The 16383-nt window shown below is 49.9% G+C and overlaps 1 protein-coding gene across 9 annotated transcripts in view; it reads left to right on the plus strand.

The window, feature by feature from the left end:
* Positions 1-647: 647 nt before the first annotated feature.
* Positions 648-16383, plus strand: part of TBL1X (transducin beta like 1 X-linked) — a 244372-nt gene continuing 228636 nt past the window's right edge. For 4 of the 9 annotated variants that reach the window (XM_064573715.1, XM_064573712.1, XM_064573710.1 and 1 more), the window contains exon 1: positions 2363-2520. The gene's annotated coding sequence lies outside the window, so the exon portion shown is untranslated. Of the gene's footprint in view, positions 770-2362; positions 2521-16383 lie in introns of those variants that run through there. The other 5 variants (XM_064573717.1, XM_064573716.1, XM_045874292.3 and 2 more) reach the window with 3 other exon arrangements.

Here is a 16383-nt window from a genome sequence, read left to right on the forward strand (position 1 = left end):
TTCCTGACTGGGGTCTTACTAAGTCCCCTAGGGGTCCTAGGGTAAGTTACGTTCCTTACTTGCAAGAAGACCTTTGGGATTGTAGGGACATTACCAAAGAGACATGATGGATTCTGAGCTCATTCGCAACGTAAGTAACCCAAGACCAGCTGCAAAAATTGGTCACAGCGGCCATAGTCTGGAGTGAGGATTTCCACCACTTTCCTAATACTTTAAATGATCGGCACCTGCCAAGTAATCAAAACATACAAAGAGGTCTTTTCACCAAGTTCAGCTCGGAATTTCCAAGCAGCTAACGACAGGCAGGGCCGGCAAGCCAGAGGGCCAGTTTTGCTGCGCGGCTACTCGGAAGTGTGCGGTAGCCGAGGGCCGCGTCCCCGTAAAGCCGAGAGCTGTAATGATGTCAACTTGTTATTTACTTTCCAAATCTGAATGACTGAGCAAGGCGAAAGGAGAATCAATCAACCACAATGTGACCCTACAGGCGGAAAAAACGCAGCGCTCCCACCAGCAGGCGGTGGGGGAAGGGAAGCACGTGTAACCCGGGCAGGGTTGCATCATGAGCTTGCTCGGGCTTTCAGTTGCACCCTTGGTTTTTCTATTGCATGTAATACCTCAGCATCAGTCCGCACAAGCCCAGGGAACCGGGGAGCAGCGAAGGGCAGGCTCAAGGGAAGGCCCCCCCCACGTCCTTTTGGTGGGCCTTGAATGGCAACTGATACATAATAAGACACTATCTATCCTGCTGATTCACAATTATGGAGACTGTGTAAGTGTGTATTTTTTATTGATGTGTTCTAATAATGGTGTAGCAACAGTCGTTTTACATCATTGACGTTTTACAGCAATATCTGGCGGAGTAATTTTTAGGTCCGCCTTTTTGAGGGAGGACCAGCCCCTTAAAAACTCACCTCGGGCCCCTCCCCCCCAACAACCTGAACAACAAACGGCCCAGTGTCCCAGAAAGGAGCAAGTGAGGTTACAGTTTAAAATGCTGAGTTTACTGGGCTCTGAGCGCAAAGCTCATTATACACCAAAGGGAGGGGCAAAGTTATCTTAACATATTCAACAAAGCAGATGCTAAAGTGCTGGGTGGTGGGCGCGGTATCTGTTTAATTGAATTAAGGCCGAGAGTAGTAGGCGGGGGTCTCCAAACTGGAGGGGAGGAGGAAGCTCTGGGGACTTTGGTGCGCTAGGGCTGGGCCGAATAAGCCATTGCAACAGAAAACCCTTTGCAAAGCCTGTGGGTGGGGTGGGGGTCGGGAGTGAGGAGGCCCGAGGTCCCAGGTACCCCCAACTCCAGAGGCCCCCTCCTCAACCAAGCTCCCGGCCTCCACTTCTGTGTGTGAGTTTCTTTCTCCCCAAGCATTTCTGGCTCTTTCCGGGAGGTGTTTTGCAAAGGTCGAGGCTCCGCCTGAGTCCCCACTTTTTTGGGAGGGGGAAGAGGCCTTTGGGGCGGCCTCTAAGCCGCCCATTTTGAGAGAGGTGCACCCTCGGGCAGCTTGCAGAGGGGTGTTAAGGCAGCTGAGCAGCTTTTCTGAGGTGGGGGAGGGTAACACTAGCAGTAGCTCGGGTTCCCCTCCCCCCCTGGAAACCGCGGGGGTGGTGGCCCGGGTTCCTGTCCCCTCTTGGCTGGGGGGCGAGGCAGGGTTTGGGAATAGGACTGCGTGGGGGTAGGCCCGTGTTTCCTTCCTCCTCCTGGAGGCCACGGCGAAAGGGAGAGGCCCGAGTTCCCCTCACCCACGCTAGGCGTGGGGGCGAGAGGAGCGCGCGGGGTGAAGAGCTGCGTAGGGTCGCAGGTCCCCCCGCCTTGGGGGTAGGGGCCGGATTGGGACGCGGGGCCTGCCCAGAGGCCGTGGGGGGTGCGGACTCTAGCCCCCCCTCGCCGTGGGGGAGGGGCGGGCCTAGAGTCCCCTCCCCCGGCCGTGGGGGAGGGGCAGGTTTGGGACGCGGCCCCCCCAGGGCGCAGGGGCGGGGCCGAATGGACTCGGGTTCCCCTCCCCCGGGAATGGGGGAGGGGACGGGCTGGGGGTTGGGGCGAGCTTCCTCCCGGCTGTGGGGGGAGGGGCCGGCCCGGGCGGCGGCGGCCCCCCTGGAAGTCGTCCCGGCCGGGGCCCGCGCGCTGGCGGCCGCTCGGCCCCCCACCCCGCACCAACCCGGAGGTCACTGCCCGTGCCGGTCCCTCCCGCCGTCCCGCCCTCTCCCGCCGCCGCCGCCGCCGCCGCCGCTCCCGCCCCAGCCCCCCCCCTCCGCTCTCGGGAGCGAGGAGCCGCCAGCGCCCCCGCCCCGCCGCCGCCGCCGCAGCGCCCTCGGCCGCCATTCGCACCCGAAACTTTCCAGCGCCCGCGCCTCTCCGGGACTCGCGGCGGCGGCGGGGCGGGGGCGGCGCGGGGGCGGCGCGCGGCTGCTCCAGGGCGCCGGGCCCTCGTCGGCCGCGGCGCGGCCCGGGCTGGCGACGGCCGGCGGCAGGGAGGCTCGGCGCGCGGCGGCGCCGCCACAAGTTGCGCTGCTGGCGGCGAGGTGAGTGCGCGGGGCTCAGCCGGCCGGGCGCGGGGCGGGGGCGCCAAGTTCTCCGGCGGGGGTGCGGGGTGCTGGCGGGCGGCTCGGGGCGCCCGCACGCTCCGCCCGCCGCCGGGGCTCTGGAGGGCCAGGTCCCCAACTGTCCCCGGGGCTCGGGCTGGGGTGCGGCGCGCTCCCTGCAGGCTGAACAATACCCCGAGGGGGCCGCTCCCCGAAGTGCCGGCGCGTCGGGGGCGGGCGGAGGTGGGGGGGGGCTTTGTCCTGGGGAGGGGGAGGCGGCCGGTAAGTTTGGGGAAGCGCTCGGCCTGTCCCCTTTGTCTGCGGATTCCGGGGCTGGCCGGGCGAACCGGCGCCGCCGCGGGATCCCCCCGTGGGGGAGGGGCGCCCCATTCATCCCCGGGCGCCGGCCAGCCCGCCCGGGACCGGCTGGAAGCGCGGCGGCGCGCAGTGGAGTGAGTGGCGGGCGAGGCGACGCGGGCCCGGCGGCTGCTCAGTTTCCGAGACGCAGAAACTGTCAAGCAAGTCGGAGCTCCCCGGCCCGAGCGAGGGGACCTGGCTGAGGGCGACGTGTGTGTGTGTGTGTGTGTGCGCGCGCGCGCGTGGGGTGGGGGCGCCCCTGGGGAGGCGGGGTCTGCAGAGTGCGGCCTGGACACGGTGCAGACCTGTTGCTCTGGGGCTCCTGGGGCTCGGGGGACGGGTGCCCCCAGATCGGTGTCCTGGGCTGTGCTTCCCTGGGGGCCCATCCCTACGGGGGTGGGGGCGGCGATGCTCGGAACGGCGTGGGGTGCGCCTTCGCGTGTCGCTGACCGCCTGGCATGTGCCAATTGGGGGTCGCTAGAGGCCCGCCCGCGCTGGGGTAGGGCCTGGGCTTCACGTGCGTTGCCCGAGCGCGCGGTCAGGCCTCGCCCCGGCTCGCTGCACGGCCTGGCATGCTCCGAGCCAACTGCGTCGGAAATTCCACAAAGTTCGAGTTGGAGGTGGTTTTTTTTAATACCCCCAAGTCGCTGATGATGTGGAGCAGAACCCCCGAAGAAACCACAACCCACCTCCTTTTGCCTCTGCAGCCGTTTCTGGTTTGTACAGTCACATGTGGCTTGACCCGACTTCTGGATGTTTTTCTCTGCTGATGCGCCGCCTGAGCCCCTGGTTTAACCTGGAAGGGGAGGGGCGGAACCCTAGATGGGAGGGGGCGAAGGGAGAGCCCTGCGAAGGTCCCAAGTGGGGGCTTCCGGGTAGCAAATGACTCTTGCCGATTTTACAAAAAGTTTACAACTAGGTACTCCTAGAAAAGAGGCGATGGGGGTGGGGGGCAAGAATGTTGAGTATGGCACAGTGAAGACGTGAAGAGGATACTTTTTTCCCCAAAGGATCTTCGTGTTTCGAATGGGCTGCAGATTCTAGTGGAAAACCACCCAGCTGGACAACTAATCCAGGGATGAAGGATGGAGTTCATCACTTGACCCCGCTTATTAAAATGGCCCTTAAGGGGATTCTAGTCCTTAAGTGAGCACACACCTGTGGGACAAAAATTGAGATTTTTAGGTGTTTTAGTGGGTGGTGTGCACTGCGCGGCAAGTATTACTGGATCCTCCGGGGTTGGTTTTTCTTTTTGCTTGTATACAGAGCTTAACCAGTCCAGCAGTTTTCCACAGCCCCATTTCCTCACCCTTCCTGAATGTTTTAATGGGGTGAGTAGGGACGGTGCAGATGTGACGTCCTGGTTGGTCTTAATCTCACCGTCACCTGTGGGAGTTTTAGGCTCCTCATCTGGGTGATGGCATCAGGAGTTTCCCTGAATGGACTGTTAGGAGGGGTTCAGTGGTTCTAGAGCCTGCAGAGAGGTGGACAGAGCCCTTGAATCCCAACTGTCTTGACACATAACGCTTGGCTGGAAACCCAGCCTTTGTCCCCATCTCGCCTGAACTAGTGAAAGGGCCCACCCTGCTGACCTTGAAGGCCTGCAGCTTTTCTGAGCCTCGTTTCTTAAATGTGTAAAAATAAAAAAGGGGAATTGAAATCATGGTACTCTGTATTGTGAGGACAGAAAGAATGTGTAAGTTTTCTGAAAACTGTAAAGCTGCCTATAAATTTTAGTTGTGCCATTGTGCAAATCAAATAATTGTCTTTACGTTTTTTTTTTTTTTTTTTTAAGATTTTATTTATTTATTTGACAGAGACACAGCAAGAGAGGGAATACAAGCAGGGGGAGTGGGAGAGGGAGAGGCAGGCTTCCCGCCTAGCAGGGAGCCCGATGATGCGGGGCTCCATCCCAGGACCCTGGGATCATGACCTGAGCCGAAGGCAGACGCTTAAGGACGGAGCCACTCAGGCGCCCCCTCTTTACGTTATTTGAAAACCGTGCACTTGATGCCCTGTGCCTACCAATTATTATTTCCATTCTGCTGCAGAGAACACTGACTTGCTAGTACATAGTGGACGGAGGATTGTCTGATTCCTGAAGCCCAGCTCTTAAGCTTGATGTTCCTGTTTTCATGTCTCCCTAGCATGAGTTTTCATGTTTGGACAGCTAAAGCTCTTCATATTACATACACACGTTGACGAATGAGAGTCTACTTTGAAATCTGTGTATAGATACAGATGTTGATGAATGAATCCACATTGAAATCTGCGTAGAGATACAGATGTAGCTCCACGGAATGAAGAGACTTTGACCGCAGGGGAGGAATCGCTCTTACAGCTTCGTTGTCCAATATGGTAACCGGTGGCCACATGTGAGCACTGAGATTCAAATTAATTAAAACGCCCTAAAATTAACAATTCTGTTTTTTCAGTTCCTGGAGCCATAATTCACGTACTCAGTAGGTGCCTGTTAGTAGTGGCCACCATATGAGCAAGGCATACACAGAAAGTTCTGTTAGAGGGTGCTACTCTGTAGTTACTGCAATGAAATATGAATAAAATAAGTTAGTGTACTTTTTGTTGGGGGGAAGGGAGAAGCTATAAAAGTTTGAAATAATTCACAAGTAAACTTAAAAAAAAAAGACCCATTTCTGCTAGTGATTGACCCAGGAAAGTGATTTCAGAGAATGGACCCTTTTTTTTTTTTTTTTTTTAAAGTAGGCTCCCTGCCCTGTGTGGGCCTTGAACTCATCATGTGGGCCTTGAACTCATGACCCTGAGATCAAGAGTTGCAAGCTCTACTGACTGAGCCAGCCCTCCCCCAGTGAATGGATTCTTAACCTGCAGTTGAGAGCTATAGTTTTGTATTGGGGTGCTTTGATCAGTTTTGGATTAGAAAACTAGGACTCCAAGCCAGAGTCTGTCCCTGAGTATTTAACCTTGGGGGAGGCAGGAAGCATGTCTGCATCGATTTCCCCATCTGGAAAAAGGCATAGCCGTCAGCCAGTCTCCAAGATGCCCACCTAAGCAGATTGTGGTGAGCATCCCCTGGGCTGTTCGGGAGTCCAGGTTGTCAACCTCGGTGAGGCTCTGAGTGGGTGATTGCAGGCGTGGTTGTGTGTGATGTGTTTTAGCCCTTGCTTGCTGTGGATACCACAGGCTTTCAGCACCCCCCACCCCTTGAAGTTTAAGTCTTGAGTTTTGAGTTTCCGTCTCTGGAGGTCAGAACCTTCCCTAAGGCTCATAGGGACTCTTTCCAACAAAGTGACATTTCACAATCGTCGAAGTATTTTTTTTTTTTTTTTTTTTAAATGGCTGAGTGCTGTAGACTTTTCCTGTATGCCAGGTCCCTGAGTCAGGATGTTATTTTTATTACTTAGTTGATGTGCCCTTTTCACAGTTCTTTGTATTTTTTATAGTAGTGGCTTAGAAATTTTATTTGTAAACGAGGATGGGGGGGTACCCAATTTTGACCTGGGGTACCCAATGACCTCCCAGATCACCTTTCTGCCCTTTGTCCTCACTCTCTGTTGCTTCCTCATAGCTTTGGTGTGACCTGTCCGAGTTTGGCTGAAAGTACTTATTAAATACCAGGGATGTCCCTGATTGTCTTCCAGAGGTGGGAGAGGGGTCTCTGCCTAGGGAGGCCAGACCCAGAAAAGCCAGCTCATGGAGGTCCTCAAGAGCCAGGATTTGAGATTCTCAGTTACCTGTTGGGGCGGCGACCAGCTCAGCCAGCTTGGCTCATACCTGGGGCTGCCCCTTGCCTGCTCTCCGCTGGGGCCCACGGGGCTCTGCCAGGCCCAGTGCCCAGCCTAGATGACAATCACAGATGCTCTGTGCCTGGCATGATGCTGTCTCTGCTGTGGTTTCCCGATACCTGGCATTTGCGCCCCCCCTTAAAAAGAAAATAATGTGCTACATCGAATAAGCTGTTAATCGTTCACCCCTAAAGACATTGAAAAAAAAAAGTTTCAATCAGGAAGCAAGACTAAAGTCATTTTGTAAACACTTTTTTTTTTAAACTTGGAACGATAAGCTCCCCCCCCCCCCACTATTTTTAGTATGAAGGAAATAACTGGCCTCCTGAGGAGAGACTGGATGTGAGTTTTCCCCTTGGGTCTTGCCCTCTTTGGCCCTTCCTCCTTCTCCATCCTTTCCACGGGGCCTGACCAAACCGACTACACTTGCCAGATTGGCAAAATGACCCAACAAAGCCAAAATAAGAGCTGGATGTGGGAAGAGCCTAGCAAAGTCAACATGTTTATACGGGCCAAAGAGAGCTTAGTCTGAGAAAAAGCGTCGAAGACCTCAAGGGAAAAACGCTGTCATTCAGGAATTCGCTCCCCAAGTGGCTTCTGGACCAGGGTGCAGGGAACTTGACTAAAGATGGTTGTATGCACTGCATGGGCAGGTTCACTCCACTATCACTGCCATGAAGTACTTGTTGGCAGTCCACTACGTGATCGAAGACTGCGGACGTGAGCTGGAAACCATTGAAAAATGGAATTGGGGCAAATTTAAAGTGAAGACACTGGAAGAGATGTTTCAGTCTTGCAGAGGAAACTGGGTGCAGTGGCAGGTGGGAACAGAGGTGGAGATGGGGATGATGCTCAGCTTCCAAAGAAAGGGACGTCTTTGGGGGTGCCTGGGTGGCTCAGTCGTTAAGCGTCTGCCTTCGGCTCAGGTCATGATCCCAGGGTCCTGGGATCGAGCCCCACATCGGGCTCCCTACTCCACGGGAAGCCTGCTTCTTCCTCTCCCACTCCCCCTGCTTGTGTTCCCTCTCTCGCTGTGTCTCTCTCTGTCAAATAAATAAATAAAATCTTTAAAAAAAAAAAAAAGGGACGTCTTTGGAGATGAGGACAGAGGAGATGGTTTAAGGCAATTGTACTTTGAGCACTGAACTCCAGAATCTGGCAGTCAACTAAGGGTTCTCAGTGGGGGCATTTTTGCCCACTACCTTCAAGGAAACATCTAGAAACATTTTCAGTTGTTGCAGTCGGGGGGAGGGGGGTGGTGGATCTACGGGGTCTGTGGATGCTGCCAAATATCCTACATTGCACGGGACAGTCCCCACCACAAAGAATGACCTGGACCCAAATGCCAAGAGGGCCAAGGTGGGGACGCCAACCCTGAATTAAACGGTCAGCATACGACCACATGTGGGACAGAATCTGGGGGAGGTGGGTGCCGAGCAAAAGCTATATGGCAAGTTCTGTATTCTCACGGCACATGTGTGCTTTTTGGGAATCCGTTAGGAGGTAAATCATACCGCAGATTGACAAAGGAAGTTTCTGTTGCTCACAGGAGGAGGGGAAAGAGGAGGTAGGAGTGAATGGACTTAGAAGAAGGAATAGAAACAAGGCCAACAGGTGTGTGTGTGGGGGCGGGGGCGGCTGTTCGTTGCCTGAGCTCCCCTTCAACCCAAGTAGTTTAGAGCCCCCAGGTGCAAGTGCACTTTGAAGGCGTGTGTCTCGAGTTTTTCCTCACGGTTCTATTGATGTGTCGCACATTGGCTAGGTGTTACTTGTGGTCAGCTTCTGTGTACTTTTGATATATATTACGGAATAAACGGTCCCTGTCTCATACAGACTCTGTTTTACCCAGCGCAGTGTGGGTGAACCTAGAGGTGAGGTTCTTGGGAGGAGTCCGGGCACTTGGGAGGGTGGGGGCAAGTGAGTGAAGTTTTAGTTGCTTGCAGTACTCCATGATGCCTCAGTGTCCATCCCTTCCTCTGACTGCTCAAATTTAGCAAACGAGGGCAGCCAGACGTGGACCTGCATTTTCCAAGTATCAGCTGGAAAAGGGCGCCGTTGGCGCCTGGAGTCTGGTTGTGAGGTGTGCCCGGGCATCCGGAGCCTACCTGAGGCCCCATGTCCTGGTGACCCCAGAGGAGCGCCACGCTCGGCCTGCATGGGGGTCCTTATTGGGCTCCTGGTGGCCCTGGGGCAGATGATGTGGCTATGGGGGAAAGTTGGTTTGTAGCCAGCTTGCCATGCGCTGACTGTGTCTTTGGGCAGATCAGTTTCTTTCTTTGTCATTCGTTTTCTCATTGAAAGAGAGAAAAATAGAATTTATTTCTCAGACTTGAAAAGAGATAGGATTATTAGGCTCAGAGCCCCACATATTGATACCTTCTCCACTCTGAGGTTGGGAATTGGGTGTGCAAATGCATCTTTATTAGTTATGATGGTCTCTAGTACTTGCTTCCTTTCCTTAACGCCCCCCCCCCCCCGGGGCCCTTAAGTTAAATTTCAGGGCTGGTTTATATACATGCATGTGTATGTTGTAACTTTCTGAATTACTATACAAGAAGGTTGACTGTTGTTCAGTGTACAGTTTTATGAATGTTAGCACAAGCGTAGGTTTGTGTAACCGGCACTGAAATGGGGATACAGAACAAGTCCAACACCCCAAAGGCATCTGTGGTGCCTCCGCGGTCACCCAGCCCCCCCACCCCCCCCAGCACTAACTGAGGTGCTCTGCCCTTCAGGTCCTGGTAATTGCATTTCAGCTCAGCATCAGATGCCTTTAGGGGAATCCCTTCATTCTCCCAGTACCCTCCTTTGTGTTTCTCTCTGATGACCCTCGAACTTCACACTTTTGCACACTTGAGCCTGTGTGTTTGCCTCTGAACAGCAGGGTTTGCACTGTGGGTGAAGGAGAAGAAAACCTTACTGCTTCCTAATAGTATTTGTAAGAAGCTATGGAGAAAGAATATTAGGTGTTTTGTTGGGGCTGCCAAAGATTTGCTCTTTTCTATGCCAGTTAATTCTCGCTGCCAAATGAGTCAAAATGGGATGTTTTCTGATGCGCTTTCAGAGAAGTGTTTCCCAAATCTTTCCGCTGTACTCCCGAGAGACATTTAATATGTGAAATGTATCAGTAGGTTATAAAGCCCTGTCTTTGGTTTCAAAAACAGGACCCACACATTGAGGTGTCGCAGTTTTGCCAATGGGGTGATACAACAAGCTAAAGATATAAAGTTGTATTTGCATTACTTTGTTGGAGGAAAGAAATGAATTCCTAGGTCTGTGTTTCCATCTAATTGTTGAACTGCATTTTATGTTGGACCAGTGATCTCCTAAGAAATGGCATCTTTTCCAGAAGAATTGACTTTGTGTTTTGGCTTTTGGCTACTTTTCTTCCTGCCCTGGGCCTTCCTGCCCAGACAAGTGGTCTGCCTGCTTGTGTGAGGTCATTGAAAACCTGGGTGCGTCCTCACGAGTCAGAGGGTAGGTGGGGTGATCTTGAGGCTTTTCCTATCTCTCTTGTGTGAGGATTTTCATTTGGAAAACGTATGCTGCTTAATTGTTTGGTTGGCTTTTTTTAAAATATATTTTTTATTTTTGAAGATTTATTTGAGAGAGAGAAAGAGCACACGCAGGGGGGAACAGGAGAGGGAGAAGCAGACTCCCTGCCGAGCAGGGAGCCCCACGCGGGGCTCCATCCCAGGACCCTGGGATCATGACCTGAGCCGAAGGCAGACGCTTAACCGACTGAGCCACCCAGGCGCCCCATTTTTTTTTTTTTTTTTAGAGAAAAGTTAAGGATTCTGTTAGTGAAAAGTTTAGGGAAACTGATGATTATGCCCCATGCTTCGACTATCACTTTACTCACATTAGAATAGGCAGTATTTAACCTAACCTTGATATGTTGTATATTTTACTTAAAACACACACACTAGCAATTCAGAAGACACTTTGGGCTCTTGGGTGCCTTGGGATAATTTTTATGAGTGTTGTGGTCTCCCAGTCTTCCGAGACTGTGGAAAATAAGCACAAACAACGCTTATGGTACAGTTCACAGTGTTTATTCTTGCGAACGGTGTCCTTTCAATTCCTGTGACTTATTTTTTTTCTTTTCCCTACCTCGGTGGATGTTGCCTTAAGGTTTTTTTTTTTTTTTTTTTTAAGATTTTATTTATTTGACAGAAAGAGACACAGTGAGAGAAGGAACACAAGCAGGGGGAATGGGAGAGGGAGAAGCAGGCTTCCGCGGAGCAGGGAGCCCTATGTAGGGCTTGATCCCAGGACCCTGGGACCATGACCTGAGCCGAAGGCAGACGCTTAACGACTGAGCCACCCAGGCGCCCCTGCCTGAAGGTTTAAAAGAAAATGAGCGTTTTCTTCACCTGCTTCCCTGGAACCTGGAACCTGTGACCCTAAATAGCCAGCACAGAGCACTTTCCTTTCCTTTCTGGAACACTTGCCACCAACCCCCAGGGAGAATGCAGAGGTAGGAGGAGGTAGGAGGGCTTCACCCTCCAAACCTAATTACCTTCCCGCTTTTTAAGAAACTGAAAACTTTCCTGAAGTCTACTGAGAACTTAGGTACCCAGCATCACCCATGTTGCAGTGAGCTTAGGGGAGGACACTTCTCCTTTCTTAGCATGATTCCTTCCTCTGATCAACTTGCTTGCCCATCGTCATTGGGCCTTAGAGCCCATGCAAACGTCTGGTATCGTTCAGTTCTGCACACGTTTCTGTTTGTTTGAAGATCCCTATAGGTGGAAAAAAGGACAAAAAGCTTACTGTACGTGATGCTGTTTTATTTCTTAGATCAGAAATAAATGCTTTAATACTGTAAGACCATATAAATCATTGTAAGAATTGGGAGAACAATTGAGCGCAACGGAGCAGTGATTTCTGTTTCGAGTGCAGGGGATACTTAGTCATCACCAGGTCAGCTCCTCTCTTGCAGTTATCCTTGTAATTCTGACATCCGTTTGAAGATGAGTAAATGAGAAAGTGGAGTGGCAGTCTGTCACCAAAGTCATGTCATGCAGAAATCTGTTGGACCAGCGTGAGAGAGAACCTAATTCCCAGTATCTATAAAGTTCTGGGTGATTGCAAAAAAAAAAAAAAAGTTCCAGGTGGTTCCAGAGTTGTAGGTTGTATTTGATACCAGCAGCTGGGCTGAGAATTGAGGTCTCTACCATTTGGTTCATTTGGGAAACAGATTAAACTTGGGTCCCTGCCTTAGGTTCTTTTTCCAGCACAGTCCTTATCAGGCACTTGAGTCCCACGCATCTTCAGTGCCAACTAGGTGTTGGTAAAGACTCAAGTAGTCACAATTACCAGCGTGAAAACGGTGATTGCCACTTCCTGACAGTTGCAGATCAGTCTGGGAGACACAATTTGGTTTAACTTTTAACTGGGTTAGTTGTATTTCTAAGGTTTGTATTAGGTTTGTATTTCTAAGATGCACAGGTGATTCTTTGCCAATTTCAACCATTTCCGGGGATAGTGAAAGGGTTTAAAAAGCCTCACGGGAAGAAACAACTTTCAAGGTGTACCCAGTTCAGAAGTTGATGAAAATAAGAATTATCTCATGTGTCCAGTGCATGACAGAAATTATTGTAGACCAGATGAGAACAAGACGAGAGGCCTGTGGAAATTAGAGTTGCCTTATAAATTTCATGGGACACTCTGATAAATTTCATGGGCTTCTCTGTACATTTCCTTTAAACCAGTAGTCTGCACATTTTGTTGGGGGCGGGAGGAACCAGACTGCCTAGTGTCAGGTTTTAATTCCCAAAGTGGTCTCCCAAGTCGATTTCCTGTCCTCTGGCAGGTGCACCACGAGATTTATTGGAGTGCAGGAAGAAACTCACAATGTCCACTTACTCTGTATCTGATACTTAGGTCTATTTTTGTAGTTTGTGAAAAATGCCTATAATGTTAGTCAAGTGTTGTGTATAGTTAATTACCTGGGTTGGGGGCCCTGTGCTAGAAACTTTTTCACTGATCAGGATATGCAGTGAAAAGACATTTAGACCGAATGGGTCCCCAGAGGTGGTGGGCAGAGGGGGCACTTTTGAAGTACGTGCATGCAAGTGGGACACAGATGTACTCCCCTTTCCCTCTGGCTTCAGCTGCCAGAATGTGTGTGTACGTGTGTGCGCTTGGATCTGCTGCTGGGTTTCGTGTGTTTTAAAAGCTGAAAAAATACTCGTGTTGTAGAACCCGATGACGGTACCTCTGTTGCAGGTGCATGATGAACTTTTGGAACAGTGCTGTGCTTTTCATGCATTTCGTGACTCGGGAGTGTTTTCATAATCACTTAATTCTGTTTATAAATCAGCTGCTTTTGTTGATGGTTTCCCTCAGGGCTCCTGAGAACCAGGCTTGTTGAAGGAGACTCAGACTTTTGAAGACAACCAACAGGAGAGAGAGTGCAGGAACGGGATTGCCATTAAAGTCTTTGGCTTTCTTCAGTCTGGCTGTTTATTTGTGGGTCTTTTTCCAAAGACCTATTTCATTGGTCATGGTTTTTTTGTTTTTTTTTTTTTAAAGATTTTATTTATTTGAGAGAGAGAGAGAGAATGAGCTAGAGAGAGAGAGCATGAGACAGGGGAGGGTCAGAGGGAGAAGCAGACTCCCTGCTGAGCAGGGAGCCCGATGTGGGACTCGATCCTGGGACTCCAGGATCATGACCTGAGCCGAAGGCAGTCGCTTAACCAACTGAGCCACCCAGGCGCCCTGTTTGTTTGTTTTTAAAAGCGAAAATTTGGGGTGCCTGGATGGCTAAGTCTGTTAAAGCGTCTGACTCTTGATCTCCGCACAGGTCTTGATCTCCGGGTCGTGAAGTTTAAGCCCGGCGCTGGGGTCCACGCTGGGTGGGGAGCCTACTTAAAACTAAATAAATAAAAAGAAAACTTAGTCGATGCTGTATTACTGGTGTTACAGAGAGCAAATAAATATAAAAATGAAATTCATGATTCAGACCACATTGTGGGCTGTGGAGAATCAAGACTCATCTGCCCAAATGTCAGGTCTTTTGTCTAAAGGTTTGGTTTTCGTGAGACTCCGTGTGAGTCGCGAGTCTTTCCAGGATTTCCACAGCAGTCTGTTTGTTTGTTTAACTGGAAATGATTGATAGGTTAGCTTGGGCTTTTCTGTGTCATTTTTGGTGTTCACATCAGTTTTTCCCTTTCTGAATATTGAATTTGCAATGTAACTTTGTATGTAAAACAAAGCCCAGAGATTTGCAAGTGAATTCAAAGGCCGATAGGTGAACAATTCTTGTTTGCTTCCCCGTGCTCACAGGACATCTATTGCCAAACGTCCTTAAAGCCCGTCGGGATCACAAACATTCATTTGTCTGTTGGTAAACTGAAATATTTATCTCCTACTTGAAAAAAATTGCTTCTCTTTATGGCAATGGAAGGCACCTACTGTAAGGAGGAGAAACAGGAGGAATTTTTTTTTTTTTTTACTCTCCTGTCATGAAGCTTTGTCTCTCCTTTCTAGAGATCAATGCGTGGAAGTGTCTGTAGTGGATGAGTTAGAATGAGCGTCTTTGGGAATGTACTTGATCTGCCCCTGCCCCTGCCCCTGCCCCTGCAAGAAGATAGAGAAGTTACACCAAGTCGTTTGCTTTTTTAGCCAGACGCCTCGAGCTCTGTCCAGGTCTTGACTTCATATTGCACCTCGGTCAGCCAGACACCGGTGAATCAGTTCAGCTCTGAACCGGAATCCTCTTCTACTTTGCTTTTGGGGGAAACACTAATAATTATTCATTTGATTATTTGCTTGCCAAATTACCCGGTACAGTATTTCAGAGCGATGTATCTCGGAAAATGGCCCTCAAAGGAGACTGTTCTTAGAAGCCTGCACAAAAGTTGATTCTGTTTCCTGAATGCATCCCTCAGGTACTGGTCACGTGCAGAGGTCTGTGTATAATTTTCTGAGAACGTGAGGCGTACATAGGTGTATGATGCAGGAATGCAGGGGAACAGGGCAAATGCCAGAAGCCATCAGAACGTTCAATGTTTGAGTCCGCTAGCCTTTGAAAAGAGAATATAAAAACAAATCAGTTTGTAGCTTGGTTGAAGTACCGTTTACATAATTTGTATCAGAGAAAGCAGTTCCTTTTCCTTAGGAAGATTGGGTTATTAAAATTAGCTATCTTCATTTTTCCACAGAAATAAAAAAATCAAGTGTAGTTCAAATAATTGTATGTGAATCTTTGTAATTGGAAATTTGATGTTAGCAAAATTACATAACCTTGGTTAATTACATTCATATACTCAAACTAAATATAGAATAAGATTAGCTCATGGAAATATTTCATTTTTATCTCAGGCGGTGCAGTGCACATTCATGTAATAGTTTCTAGTTTCATTTTGTAATTTTTTTTTTTTTTTAATTATCCTGGACATGTTTTCCGAAAAGTTACTTGAAATGAGGCTGTATGTTTTTATTTCCCGGTTCATGTTTAAATTTAAAATGGCGCACAGAATAAGCTTTCCTTTGTGAATTTTGATTTTCTTAGTGGCCTCTGTGTTCTGTGCCTGGCATGATACAGGGATAAGCTAGGGGTCCCATTTTTTTCCGCTTGACATTTGCCTTCAGGGAAGTTTGGGTGCGATTGGCCATCTCAGAGTAAATGCTCAGCCTCCTCTGTTTCCTGTCCTGTTTGCTTTTCCATTGAATGCTCTATATTTGGACAACAAGTGTATATTTTGGTGTGGGTTTCTGATGGCCCCGATGTTTGGCGGAGTGGAATTTCTCCGTGCTCGCCGCTGGGCTGGGCAGTTGGTAGTGTTCCGCCATATTCAGTTCACAGGATTGAGTTGGACACATTGTAGATTCAGGTTGGATTGTCATTCCCTCCCTGCAAGCTCTGTGTTACTTTGTTTTGTTTGGGTTTGCCATAGATATTTGCTTTTTGCCTTTGGATTGCTGAGGATGCCCGCTTGTGGTGGTGGTGAATTTAATATAGAACTCTAAATCTGACTTATATCAAGTTGATTTTCTGAAACCACTTTACTGCGGTATAAATTACATACCATAAAAATCACCCATTTTAAGCGTACGACTCAATGATTTTTAGTAAATTTACGGAGTTGCGCAGCCATCGTCATAATCGATTTTCATTCCTCAATACGGTCATTCGTGTCCATTTGGCATCAATCCTGGCTCCTACCTCCCAGCCGCGGGCAGCCATTAATCTCCTTTCTGTCTCTACAGATTTCCCTTTTCTCAGAACAAGTACTTCTGTGCTTGGTTGAGCTTACGGGGTGGTGGATGGTGAGGGCCCGATTTAGCGGGAGTGGGAGAAGTTGGGAGAAGGGGAAGAAGGCAAGAATAATAGGCATGCCTCCATTCCCTCTTCTGCAAAATCAGGGTAGTGATGGAAGTTTTGCAGGCTCTCCTTGTGGATCCATGTGGGAAGTAGTTGGCTCAGAATCGGGAGGAGCTTCTCATAACCGGTCACGTTAAGAGTTGAGGGATCCTGCGTAAAGGGTCCCTGCGACAGGTGAGGACTGTGGGAAAGGGGTTACCTCTCCGGTGACGGGCTCAGTCCTTGGTGAACCCAGCACACAACCATACAGCAAAACCTCATCTTTCTTCTTGCAGTACCCTCTTGTTTGTTCCACGGCATTGACTATGAGGCTTTTTTTTTTTTTTTTTAAAGATTTTATTTATTTATTTGACAGAGAAAGACACAGCGAGAGAGGGAACACAAGCAGGGGGAGTGGGAGAGAGAGAA

Source organism: Mirounga angustirostris, unplaced genomic scaffold (assembly GCF_029215605.1).
Source record: "Mirounga angustirostris isolate CCGP_5_RB_7025 unplaced genomic scaffold, mMirAng1.0.hap1 SCAF_11, whole genome shotgun sequence".
Lineage (NCBI taxonomy): Eukaryota > Metazoa > Chordata > Mammalia > Carnivora > Phocidae > Mirounga > Mirounga angustirostris.